At 48.9% G+C, this 12,176-nt stretch overlaps 1 long non-coding RNA gene across 1 annotated transcript; it reads left to right on the top strand.

The window, feature by feature from the left end:
• The first annotated feature begins 1,693 nt into the window (after positions 1–1,693).
• Positions 1,694–11,747, top strand: LOC139534143 (uncharacterized). Its single transcript, XR_011666915.1, has 2 exons — positions 1,694–2,302; positions 10,701–11,747. It is a non-coding gene; the product is annotated as an uncharacterized lncRNA (long non-coding RNA).
• The last annotated feature ends 429 nt before the right edge of the window (positions 11,748–12,176 follow it).

The following is a 12,176-nucleotide window of genomic DNA, read 5'->3' as shown; positions in this document are numbered from 1 at the left end:
ATTTATTGTAAACACCGTGATTCTCTCCCATCTGAGCAGTGTGTGGTTTTCACTTGACTTCAGTTTACAGCCTAGACTAAAATAATTCCTTATTATACCACCACGGCACTTCACATAAGAGATGCAACACTTCCTGATATGAGTGTGAGGAGAACAATTGGTTTTACATATCCTGTAAAGTTTGTGAAGGGGGAGAGAAATACAGGAACAGAGAGGGAGATAAAGAGTGGGGCAGAGGGAAGGATGAAAGAGGGGAAGAAATAGGGGAGAGAATGGGACCAAAAGAGGGGTAACATAGAACTATTGAGAGAGCACCAGGGAGAGAGAGAGAGAGAGAGAGCACCGGAGAGAAAGAGGAATGAGCAGACAAAAAGTAAATGAGGGAGTATACAGTATCACCAGACTGCCCTGGCCCATAGTGAGGGAGATAATAGCTGACAAAAAGAGAATGCGGTATGGCAAACACAGAGAGGGATACAAGAGATTGGGAGAGAGAGAGAGAGATAGAGCCAGCAGGGAGGGCGATATAGGGAGGGGTATAGAGAGGGATGAGCAGGCAGGCTAACAGAGGGCTATGCTATCAGCAGAGTGCCTGACAGGCCTTGGCTTTAATTAAAGAGGAATTACATTAATAAGCCTGGCTCTGGCCTGCCACTGGAGGAATTCATTACATTTAGACTGTTTGCAAATACCACCTGACCTAACATCTGTTAAAAGAGGACAGGCTGTCCCCAACCAGCTCTTGGCCTATAAACACTCACTAAAGAGTTCGCTACCAATCATAAATGCTGCATAGCTGTGCTCAGGATAAATGAACAGTCAGAGTCAATCCACTGCAATGGCCCTCCTAGCTGGAGTCTACCAGCAGCATCCCAATGCTGTTTTGTCTCTGAAGCTAAGCTGATCTTTATATATTTAGATATAAGGCTCTCGGGCAGTTGTTCTCTTCCTAAGCCTTCCATCGCCCATCTAGTTGTGTTGATGTTCCTCCTGTGTAACTCCTCCTCCTCCTCCTCCTCTGGCTGCATCCCAAATGGCACCCTGTTCCCTACATAGTGCACTCTTTATCTCCCTCTCTGTTCCTGTATTTCTCTCCCCCTTCACAAACTTTACAGGATATGGAAAACCAATTGTTCTCCTCACACTCATACCAGGAAGTGTTACATATCTTATGTGAAGTGCCGTGGTGGTATAATAAGGAATTATTTTAGTCTAGGCTGTAAACTGAAGTCAAGTGAAAACCACACACTGCTCAGATGGGAGAGAATCACGGTGTTTACAATGAATGCTTCCATTTGTCATTGTTCCTGCCGATAGTGTGGTAAACGTTCTGATTAAATATAAAGCTCCCTGGTGAGAGTTTTGATCTTCACACAATGGCTTTCCTAATATGAGCCTACTAATAGCAGACTGAAAATAATGAAGGAGAAAGAGTGCGAGAGAGAGAGAGGGGGGAGGAGGGGGACAGAGACTTCTTTTAACCTGTCAATCTCACTTCTCACCAAGTCAATCATCTCAGACAGAATAAATAACCCTGTAAAGTGAATTATTTATTAAAGGTCACACACACACACACACACACACACACACACACACACACACACACACACACACACACACACACACACACACACACACACACACACACACACACACACACACACACACACACACACACACACACACACACAACACCCACCCTCTCTCTAAATTGGAGCTGTTTTTCCACATCTGAGAAACATTCAGACATTCAGTGCATAACAGTATTAAACATGACATTCACTCGAACAAAAGCTGCGCGCTTATCTAAACTACTTTGCTTTCAAACGGTGGGCACTCTCAGTGTGCATACAGATCTCCCAGTGCTTTTACAACAAAGACAACAGCAATTATGTTGTTGTTCAACTCCTGTTGAATCTGCAGACGTGTTGCTGTGCGTTTTGTTGCTGTGCGTTTTGCTGCCAACTTTACTTTGCTAGCTGACAACTTTACGTTTTTTGTTTTGTTTTTGTTTTCAATTACCGTTTATATTTTTAGTTTTTCCATCGCAACTTTTTTCCCTCATTCAACTTTTTCACTCCGGACGCTTTATCTGGACATGGTTCGTCAACACCTTCAACAGCCGAAGCTAAGTAGTAACATTAACATGATGTCTTCTAATTGCAGTCGCTGTACTCATAATATACAGGAGAACGATCGCCTTACGGCGAGAATAGCTGTGCTACAAGCCCAGCTTCAGACGCAATCATTAGGCAAGGGTAATTTCAGTGTAGGAAAGGAAGAAACAGCGTCTGTGCCACCAGTAAGTACAGATAGTAACTTTAGCATAAATCCCCCCGCACAGTCCCCGCAGCCGGACAACTTTCTCATGGCTTCTGGAGGGAAATGCTGTTGGAATGCTCAACCGGTGTCGCTCATTCAGCCGACAGAAACTTTCAACCGGTTCTCCCCATTATGTAGCGAGTCGGAGTCTGAGTCTGAGTCTTCTCTTGTCTCTACTCCTCCCGTTACGGGGTCTGAGACGCCGAAGGCTCCCACCATTAGCTCTGACAATTTTACATTTACATTTAAGTCATTTAGCAGACGCTCTTATCCAGAGCGACTTACAAGTTGGTGCATTCACCTTATGATGTCCAGTGGAACAACCACTTTACAATAGTGCATCTAACTCTAAGGGGGGGGGGGGGGGGTTAGAAGGATTACTTTATCCTATCCTAGGTATTCCTTAAAGAGGTGGGGTTTCAGGTGTCTCCGGAAGGTGGTGATTGATTCCGCTGACCTGGCGTCGTGGGGGAGTTTGTTCCACCATTGGGGTGCCAGAGCAGCGAACAGTTTTGACTGGGCTGAGCGGGAGCTGTACTTCCTCAGAGGTAGGGAGGCGAGCAGGCCAGAGGTGGATGAACGCAGTGCCCTTGTTTGGGTGTAGGGCCTGATCAGAGCCTGAAGGTACGGAGGTGCCGTTCCCCTCACAGCTCCGTAGGCAAGCACCATGGTCTTGTAGCGGATGCGAGCTTCAACTGGAAGCCAGTGGAGAGAGCGGAGGAGCGGGGTGGCGTGAGAGAACTTGGGAAGGTTGAACACCAGACGGGCTGCGGCGTTCTGGATGAGTTGTAGGGGTTTAATCGCACAGGCAGGGAGCCCAGCCAACAGCGAGTTGCAGTAATCCAGACGGGAGATGACAAGTGCCTGGATTAGGACCTGCGCCGCTTCCTGTGTGAGGCAAGGTCGTACTCTGCGAATGTTGTAGAGCATGAACCTACAGGAACGGGTCACCGCCTTGATGTTGGTTGAGAACGACAGGGTGTTGTCCAGGATCACGCCAAGGTTCTTAGCGCTCTGGGAGGAGGACACAATGGAGTTGTCAACCGTGATGGCAAGATCATGGAACGGGCAGTCCTTCCCCGGGAGGAAGAGCAGCTCCGTCTTGCCAAGGTTCAGCTTGAGGTGGTGATCCGTCATCCACACTGATATGTCTGCCAGACATGCAGAGATGCGATTCAATGTAACAATGACAATGTAACGTCCTGACCAGAGTTCCTATGTGTTTTGCTTGTTTAGTGTTGGTCAGGACGTGAGCTGGGTGGGAATTCTATGTTGTGTGTCTAGTTTGTCTGTTTCTGTGTCCAGCCTAATATGGTTCTCAATCAGAGGCAGCTGGTAATCGTTGTCCCTGATTGAGAATCATATATAGGAGGCTTGTTTTGTGTTGGGATTTTGTGGGTGATTGTTTCCTGTCTCTGTGTTTGTTCTGCACCAGATAGGACTGTCTCGGTTTTCACGGTTTGTTATTTTGTTATTTGTTAAGTGTTCACGGTTATTGTTTAATTAAACATGTTGAGCACTGGCTACGCTGCATTTTGGTCCTCTCCTTCATCCCAAGAAGAAAACCGTGACAGAATCACCCACCAACAAAGGACCAAGCAGCGTAGCAATGGACGGCAAGAACAACAGCAATGGGGAAAAGAGGAATGGACATGGGAGGAAATCCTAGACGGGAAAGGACCCTGGGCAAAGGTTGGAGAGAATCGCCGCTCTCGGGAGGAGAAGGAGGCAGCCACAGCCCAGGAGCGGTGGATTGAGGAGGCAGCACGTAAGAGAGGCTGGAAGCCCGAGAGGCTCACCCAAAAATTTATTGGGGGGGGGGATAAAGGGGAGTGTGGCGAAGCCGGGTTGGATACCTGAGCCAACTCCCCGGGCTTACCGTGGAGTGAGAGGGCGTCGTACTGGTCAGACACCGTGTTATGCGGTAAAGCGCACGGTGTCCCCAGTACGCGTGCTTAGCCCAGTGCGGGCTATTCCACCTTGCCGCACTGGTAGGGCTAGGTTGGGCATCGAGCCGGGTGCCATGAAGCCGGCCCAACATATCTGGCCTCCAGTACGTCTCCTCGGGCCGGCGTACATGGCACCAGCCTTACAGGTGGTGTCCCCGGTTCGCCTGCATAGCCCAGTGCGGGTTATTCCACCTCGCCGCACTGGCAGGGCTACGGGGACCATTCAACCTGGTAAGGTTGGGGAGGCTCGGTGCTCAAGAGCACGTGTCCTCCTTCACGGTCCGGTATATCCGGCGCCACCTTCCCACCCCAGCCCAGTACCATCAGTGCCGACACCACGCACCAGGCTTCCAGTGCGTTTCCAGAGCCCTGTTCCTCCTCCACGCACTCTCCCTGTGGTGCGTGTCTCCAGCCCGGTCCCTCCAGTTCCGGCACCACGCACCAGGCCTACTGTGCGCCTCAGCAGGTCAGAGTCGGCCGTCTGCCCAACGCCGCCTGCGCTGCTTGCCTGCTCAGCACAGCCTGAGTCTGAACTGCCTGCCTTCCCAGCGTGGTCTGAACTGGCTGCCTGCCCAACGCTGCCTGCACTGCTCGTCTGCTCAGCGCCGTCTGAGCTGCCTGCACTGCTCGTCTGCCCAGCGCCGTCTGAGCCATCCGTCTGCCCAGCGCCGTCTGAGCCATCCATCTGCCCAGCGCCATCTGAGCCATCCGTCTGCCCAGCGCCATCTGAGCCATCCGTCTGCCCAGCGCCATCTGAGCCATCCGTCTGCCCAGCGCCATCTGAGCCATCCGTCTGCCCAGCGCCATCTGAGCCATCCGTCTGCCCAGCGCCATCTGAGCCATCCGTCTGCCCAGCGCCATCTGAGCCATCCGTCTGCCCAGCGCCATTAGAGCCGCCCGTCTGTCCCGAGCCATTAGAGCCGCCCGTCAGTCAGGAGCCGCTAGAGCCGTCCGTCAGTCAGGAGCCGCCAGAGCCGCCAGCCAGTCAGGAGCAGCCAGAGCCGCCAGCCAGTCAGGAGCCGCCAGAGCCGCCAGCCAGTCAGGAGCCGCCAGAGCCGCCAGCCAGTCAGGAGCCGCCAGAGCCGCCAGCCAGTCAGGAGCTGCCAGAGCCGCCAGCCAGTCAGGAGCTGCCAGAGCCGCCAGCCAGTCAGGAGCTGCCAGAGCCGCCAGCCAGTCAGGAGCTGCCAGAGCCACCAGCCAGTCAGGAGCTGCCAGAGCCGCCAGCCAGTCAGGAGCTGCCAGAGCCGCCAGCCAGTCAGGAGCTGCCAGAGCCGCCAGCCAGTCAGGAGCTGCCAGAGCCGCCAGCCAGTCATGAGCTGCCTTCCAGTCATGAGCTGCCTTCCAGTCATGAGCTGCCTTCCAGTCATGAGCTGCCCTACAGTCATGAGCTGCCCAACAGTCATGAGCTGCCCAACAGTCATGTGCTGCCCAACAGTCATGAGCTGCCCTACAGTCATGAGCTGCCCTACAGTCATGAGCTGCCCTACAGTCATGAGCTGCCCTACAGTCATGAGCTGCCCTACAGTCATGAGCTGCCCTACAGTCCGGAGCTGCCCTACAGTCCGGAGCTGCCACTAGTCCGGAGCTGCCTCTCTGTCCTAAGCTACCTCTCTGTCCTGAGTTGTCTATATTTAGGAGGGGCCTTGGTGAAGGTTCCTGGACCATGGTCGGGGGCGAGGGTCGCCACTCAAAGGACGCTAAGGAGGGGGACAAAGACAGTGGTGGAGTGGTGTCCTCGTCCACCGCCGGAGCCGCCACCGCGGACAGATGCCCACCCAGACCCTCCTCTTGAGTTTTAGGGGTGCGTTCGGAGTCCGCACCTCAGGAGGGGGGTACTGTAACGTCCTGACCAGAGTTCCTATGTGTTTTGCTTGTTTAGTGTTGGTCAGGACGTGAGCTGGGTGGGAATTCTATGTTGTGTGTCTAGTTTGTCTGTTTCTGTGTCCAGCCTAATATGGTTCTCAATCAGAGGCAGCTGGTAATCGTTGTCCCTGATTGAGAATCATATATAGGAGGCTTGTTTTGTGTTGGGATTTTGTGGGTGATTGTTTCCTGTCTCTGTGTTTGTTCTGCACCAGATAGGACTGTCTCGGTTTTCACGGTTTGTTATTTTGTTATTTGTTAAGTGTTCACGGTTATTGTTTAATTAAACATGTTGAGCACTGGCTACGCTGCATTTTGGTCCTCTCCTTCATCCCAAGAAGAAAACCGTGACAGACAAATTGAAAACCCTAGTCATTGGCGACTCCATTACCCGCAGTATTAGACTTAAAGCGAATCACCCAGCAATCATACACTGTTTACCAGGGGGCAGGGCTACCGATGTTAAGGCTAATCTAAAGATGGTGCTGGCTAAAGCTAAATCTGGCGAGTGTAGAGAGTATAGAGATATTGTTATCCACGTCGGCACCAACGATGTTAGGATGAAACAGTCAGAGGTCACCAAGTGCAACATAGCTTCAGCGTGTAAATCAGCTAGAAAGATGTGTCGGCATCGAGTAATTGTCTCTGGCCCCCTCCCAGTTAGGGGGAGTGACGAGCTCTACAGCAGAGTCTCAGCACTCAATCGCTGGTTGAAAACTGTTTTCTGCCCCTCCCAAAAGATAGAATTTGTAGATAATTGGCCCTCTTTCTGGGACTCACCCACAAACAGGACCAAGCCTGACCTGCTGAGGAGTGACGGACTCCATCCTAGCTGGAGGGGTGCTCTCATCTTATCTACCAACATAGATAGGGCTCTAACTCCTCTAGCCCCACAATGAAATAGGGTGCAGGCCAGGCAGCAGGCTGTTAGCCAACCTGCCAGCTTAGTGGAGTCTGCCAATAGCACAGTCAGTGTAGTCAGCTCAGCCATACCCATTGAGACTGTGTCTGTGCCTCGACCTAGGTTGGGCAAAACTAAACATGGCGGTGTTCGCCTTAGCAATCTTATTAGGATAAAGACCTCCTCCATTCCTGCCATTATTGAAAGAGATCGTGATACCTCACATCTCAAAATAGGGTTACTTAATGTTAGATCCCTCACTTCAAAGGCAGTCATAGTCAATGAACTAATCACTGATCATAATCTTGATGTGATTGGCCTGACTGAAACATGGCTTAAGCCTGATGAATTTACTGTGTTAAATGAGGCCTCACCTCCTGGTTACACTAGTGACCATATCCCCCGTGCATCCCGCAAAGGCGGAGGTGTTGCTAACATTTACGATAGCAAATTTCAATTTACCAAAAAAAAATTGGCGTTTTCGTCTTTTGAGCTTCTAGTCATGAAATCTATGCAGCCTACTCATTCACTTTTTATAGCTACTGTTTACAGGCCTCCTGGGCCATATACAGCGTTCCTCTCTGAGTTTCCTGAATTCCTATCAGACCTTGTAGTCATAGCAGATCATATTCTAATTTTTGGTGATTTTAATATTCACATGGAGAAGTCCACAGACCCACTCCAAAAGTCTTTCGGAGCCATCATCGACTCAGTGGGTTTTGTCCAACATGTCTCTGGACCTACTCACTGCCACAGTCATACTCTGGACCTAGTTTTGTCCCATGGAATAAATGTTGTAGATCTTAATGTTTTTCCACATAATCCTGGACTATCGGACCACCATTTTATTACGTTTGCAATCGCAACAAATAATCTGCTCAGACCCCAACCAAGGAGCATCAAAAGTCGTGCTATAAATTCTCAGACAACACAAAAATTCCTTGATGCCCTTCCAGACTCCTTCTGCCTACCCAAGGACGTCAGAGGACAAAAATCAGTTAACCACCTAACTGAGGAACTCAATTTTACCTTGCGCAATACCCTAGATGCAGTTGCACCCCTAAAAACGAAAAACATTTGTCATAAGAAACTAGCTCCCTGGTATACAGAAAATACCCGAGCTTTGAAGCAAGCTTCCAGGAAATTGGAACGGAAATGGCGCCACACCAAACTGGAAGTCTTCCGACTAGCTTGGAAAGACAGTACCGTGCAGTACCGAAGAGCCCTCACTGCTGCTCGATCATCCTACTTTTCCAACTTAATCGAGGAAAATAAGAACAATCCAAAATTTCTTTTTGATACTGTTGCGAAACTAACTAAAAAGCAGCATTCCCCAAGAGAGGATGGCTTTCACTTCAGCAGTAATAAATTCATGAACTTCTTTGAGGAAAAGATCATGACCATTAGAAAGCAAATTACGGACTCCTCTTTGAATCTGCGTATTCCTCCAGGGCTTAGCTGTCCTGGATCTGCACAGCTCTGCGAGGGCCTGGGATCGGGAGAGACACTTAAGTGTTTTAGTACTATATCTCTTGACACAATGATGAAAATAATCATGGCCTCTAAACCTTCAAGCTGCATACTGGATCCTATTCCTACTAAACTGCTGAAGGAGCTGCTTCCTGTGCTTGGCCCTCCTATGTTGAACATAATAAACAGCTCTCTATCCACCGGATGTGTACCAAACTCACTAAAAGTGGCAGTGATAAAGCCTCTCTTGAAAAAGCCAAACCTTGACCCGGAAAATATAAAAAACTATCGGCCTATATCGAATCTTCCATTCCTCTCAAAAATGTTAGAAAAAGCTGTTGCGCAGCAACTCACTGCCTTTCTGAAGACAAACAATGTATACGAAATGCTTCAGTCTGGTTTTAGACCCCATCATAGCACTGAGACTGCACTTGTGAAGGTGGTAAATGACCTTTTAATGGCGTCAGACCGAGGCTCTGCATCTGTCCTCGTGCTACTAGACCTTAGTGCTGCCTTTGACACCATCGATCACCACATTCTTTTGGAGAGACTGGAAACCCAAATTGGTCTACACGGACAAGTTCTGGCCTGGTTTAGATCTTACCTGTCGGAAAGATATCAGTTTGTCTCTGTGAATGGTCTGTCCTCTGACAAATCAACTGTACATTTCGGTGTTCCTCAAGGTTCCGTTTTAGGACCACTATTGTTTTCACTATATATTTTACCTCTTGGGGATGTTATTCGAAAACATAATGTTAACTTTCACTGCTATGCGGATGACACACAGCTGTACATTTCAATGAAACATGGTGAAGCCCCAAAATTGCCCTCGCTAGAAGCCTGTGTTTCAGACATAAGGAAGTGGATGGCTGAAAACTTTCTACTTTTAAACTCGGACAAAACAGAGATGCTTGTTCTAGGTCCCAAGAAACAAAGAGATCTTCTGTTAAATCTGACAATTCATCTTGATGGTTGTAAAGTCGTCTCAAATAAAACTGTGAAGGACCTCGGCGTTACTCTTGACCCTGATCTCTCTTTTGACGAACATATCAAGACTGTTTCAAGGACAGCTTTTTTCCATCTACGTAACATTGCAAAAATCAGAAATTTTCTGTCCAAAAATGATGCAGAAAAATTAATCCATGCATTTGTTACTTCTAGGTTAGACTACTGCAATGCTCTACTTTCCGGCTACCCGGATAAAGCACTAAATAAACTTCAGTTAGTGCTAAATACGGCTGCTAGAATCCTGACTAGAACCAAGAAATTTGATCATATTACTCCAGTGCTAGCTTCCCTACACTGGCTTCCTGTTAAGGCAAGGGCTGATTTCAAGGTTTTACTGTTAACCTATAAAGCGTTACATGGGCTTGCTCCTACCTATCTTTCCGAGTTGGTCCTGCCGTACATACCAATACGTACGCTACGGTCACAAGACGCAGGCCTCCTAATTGTCCCTAGAATTTCTAAGCAAACAGCGGGAGGCAGGGCTTTCTCCTATAGATCTCCATTTTTATGGAACAGTCTGCCTACCCATGTGAGAGACGCAGATTCGGTCTCAACCTTTAAGTCTTTACTGAAGACTTATCTCTTCAGTAGGTCATATGATTGAGTGTAGTCTGGCCCAGGAGTGTGAAGGTGAACGGAAAGGCTCTGGAGCAACGAACCGCCCTTGCTGTCTCTGCCAGGCCGGTTCCCCTCTCTCCACTGGGATTCTCTGCCTCTAACCCTGTTACAGGGGCTGAGTCACTGGCTTGCTGGTGCTCTTTCATGCCGTCCCTAGGAGGGGTGCGTCACTTGAGTGGGTTGAGTTACTGACGTGATCTTCCTGTCTGGGTTGGCGCCCCCCCTTGGTTTGTGCTGTGGTGGAGACCTTTGTGGGCTATACTCGGCCTTGTCTCAGGATTGTAAGTTGGTGGTTGAGGTTTCCCTCTAGTGGTGCGGGGGCTGTGCTTTGGCAAAGTGGGTGGGGTTATATCCTTCCTGTTTGGCCCTGTCCGGGGGTTTCTTCGGATGGGGCCACAGTGTCTCCTGACCGCTCCTGTCTCAGCCTCCAGTATTTATGCTGCAGTAGTTTATGTGTCGGGGGGCTGGGGTCAGTTGGTTACCTGGAGTACTTCTCCTGTCTTATCCAGTGTCCTGTGTGAATTTAAGTATGCTCTCTCTAATTCTCTCGTTCTCTCTTTCTCTCTGAGAACCTGAGCCCTAGGACCATACGTCAGGACTACCGGGCATGATGACACCTTGCTGTCCCCAGTCCGCCTGGCCTTGGTGCTATTCCAGTTTCAACTGTTCTGCCTGCGGTTACGGAACCCCTACCTGTCCCAGACCTGCTGTTTTCAACTCTTAATGATCGGCTATGAAAAGCCAACTGAGATTTATTCCTGATTATTATTTGACCATGCTTGTCATTTATGAACATTTTGAAAATCTTGGCTCTCTCTAATTTTCTCCTTCTCTCTTTCTTTCTCTCGGAGGACCTGAGCCCTAGGACCATACGTCGGGACTACCGGCCGTGGTGACTCCTTGCTGTCCCCAGTCCGCCTGGCCTTGCTGCTATTCCAGTTTCAACTGTTCTGCCTGCGGTTATGCAACCCCTACCTGTCCCAGACCTGCTGTTTTCAACTCTTAATGATCGGCTATGAAAAGCCAACTGAGATTTATTCCTGATTATTATTTGACCATGCTTGTCATTTATGAACATTTTGAAAATCTTGGCTCTCTCTAATTTTCTCCTTCTCTCTTTCTTTCTCTCGGAGGACCTGGGCCCTAGGACCATGCGTCGGGACTGCCGCCCGTGGTGACTCCTTGCTGTCCCCAGTCCGCCTGGCCTTGCTGCTATTCCAGTTTCAGCTGTTCTGCCTGCGGTTATGGAACCGCCACCTGTCCCAGACCTGTTGTTTTTCAACTCTTGATGATCGGCTATGAAAAGCCAACTGAAAATGATTCATGATTATTATTTGACCATGCTTGTCACTTATGAACATTTTTGAACATCTTGGCATAGTTCTGTTATAATCTCCACCCGGCACAGCCAGAAGAGGACTGGCCACCCCTCATAGCCTGGTTCCTCTCTAGGTTTCTTCCTAGGTTTTGGCCTTTCTAGGGAGTTTTTCCTAGCCACCGTGCTTCTACACCTGCATTACTAGCTGTTTGGGGTTTTAGGCTGGGTGTCTGTACAGCACTTCGAGATATTAGCTGATGTACGAAGGGCTATATAAAATAAAATTGAATTGAATTATGATGATGGTCATGTTATGGTATGAATCCCTCCTGGGCCTTTTCTACAGTGTTTCTCTGAATGGGTTTGATGTTCTTCAGAGGCCCTTCAGCAGAGAATCAGCACACACAATACACAGCCCTGATTTCCTTTCAGCCGAGTGACTGACATTTATGCTAAGACAGTAAAACGACAACAAGAAAGGCACTTAGGATGACAATTCACAAGATTTCTATGACATCTCACCCTTAAAAAAAACGATGTTTAAAAAAAAAAAAAAATTGTAGCCGTATTGCAACTGTTTCTACTGGGGTGCTCGTTTGATCGCTTGAGCTGGTGGCAGGTGTTTACCTGTACAGTATGTGCAAAATGAATGAACTAAAACGAATTGTTCAGTTCTAGTCTTAACCTTATACCCACACCTGAGCCTTTTAATGTTGACTAAAAGGTG

Source organism: Salvelinus alpinus, chromosome 11 (genome assembly GCF_045679555.1).
Source record: "Salvelinus alpinus chromosome 11, SLU_Salpinus.1, whole genome shotgun sequence".
Lineage (NCBI taxonomy): Eukaryota > Metazoa > Chordata > Actinopteri > Salmoniformes > Salmonidae > Salvelinus > Salvelinus alpinus.
The sequence above is the reverse complement of the archived record's forward strand: the minus strand, read 5'-3'. Positions and strand labels throughout refer to the sequence as shown.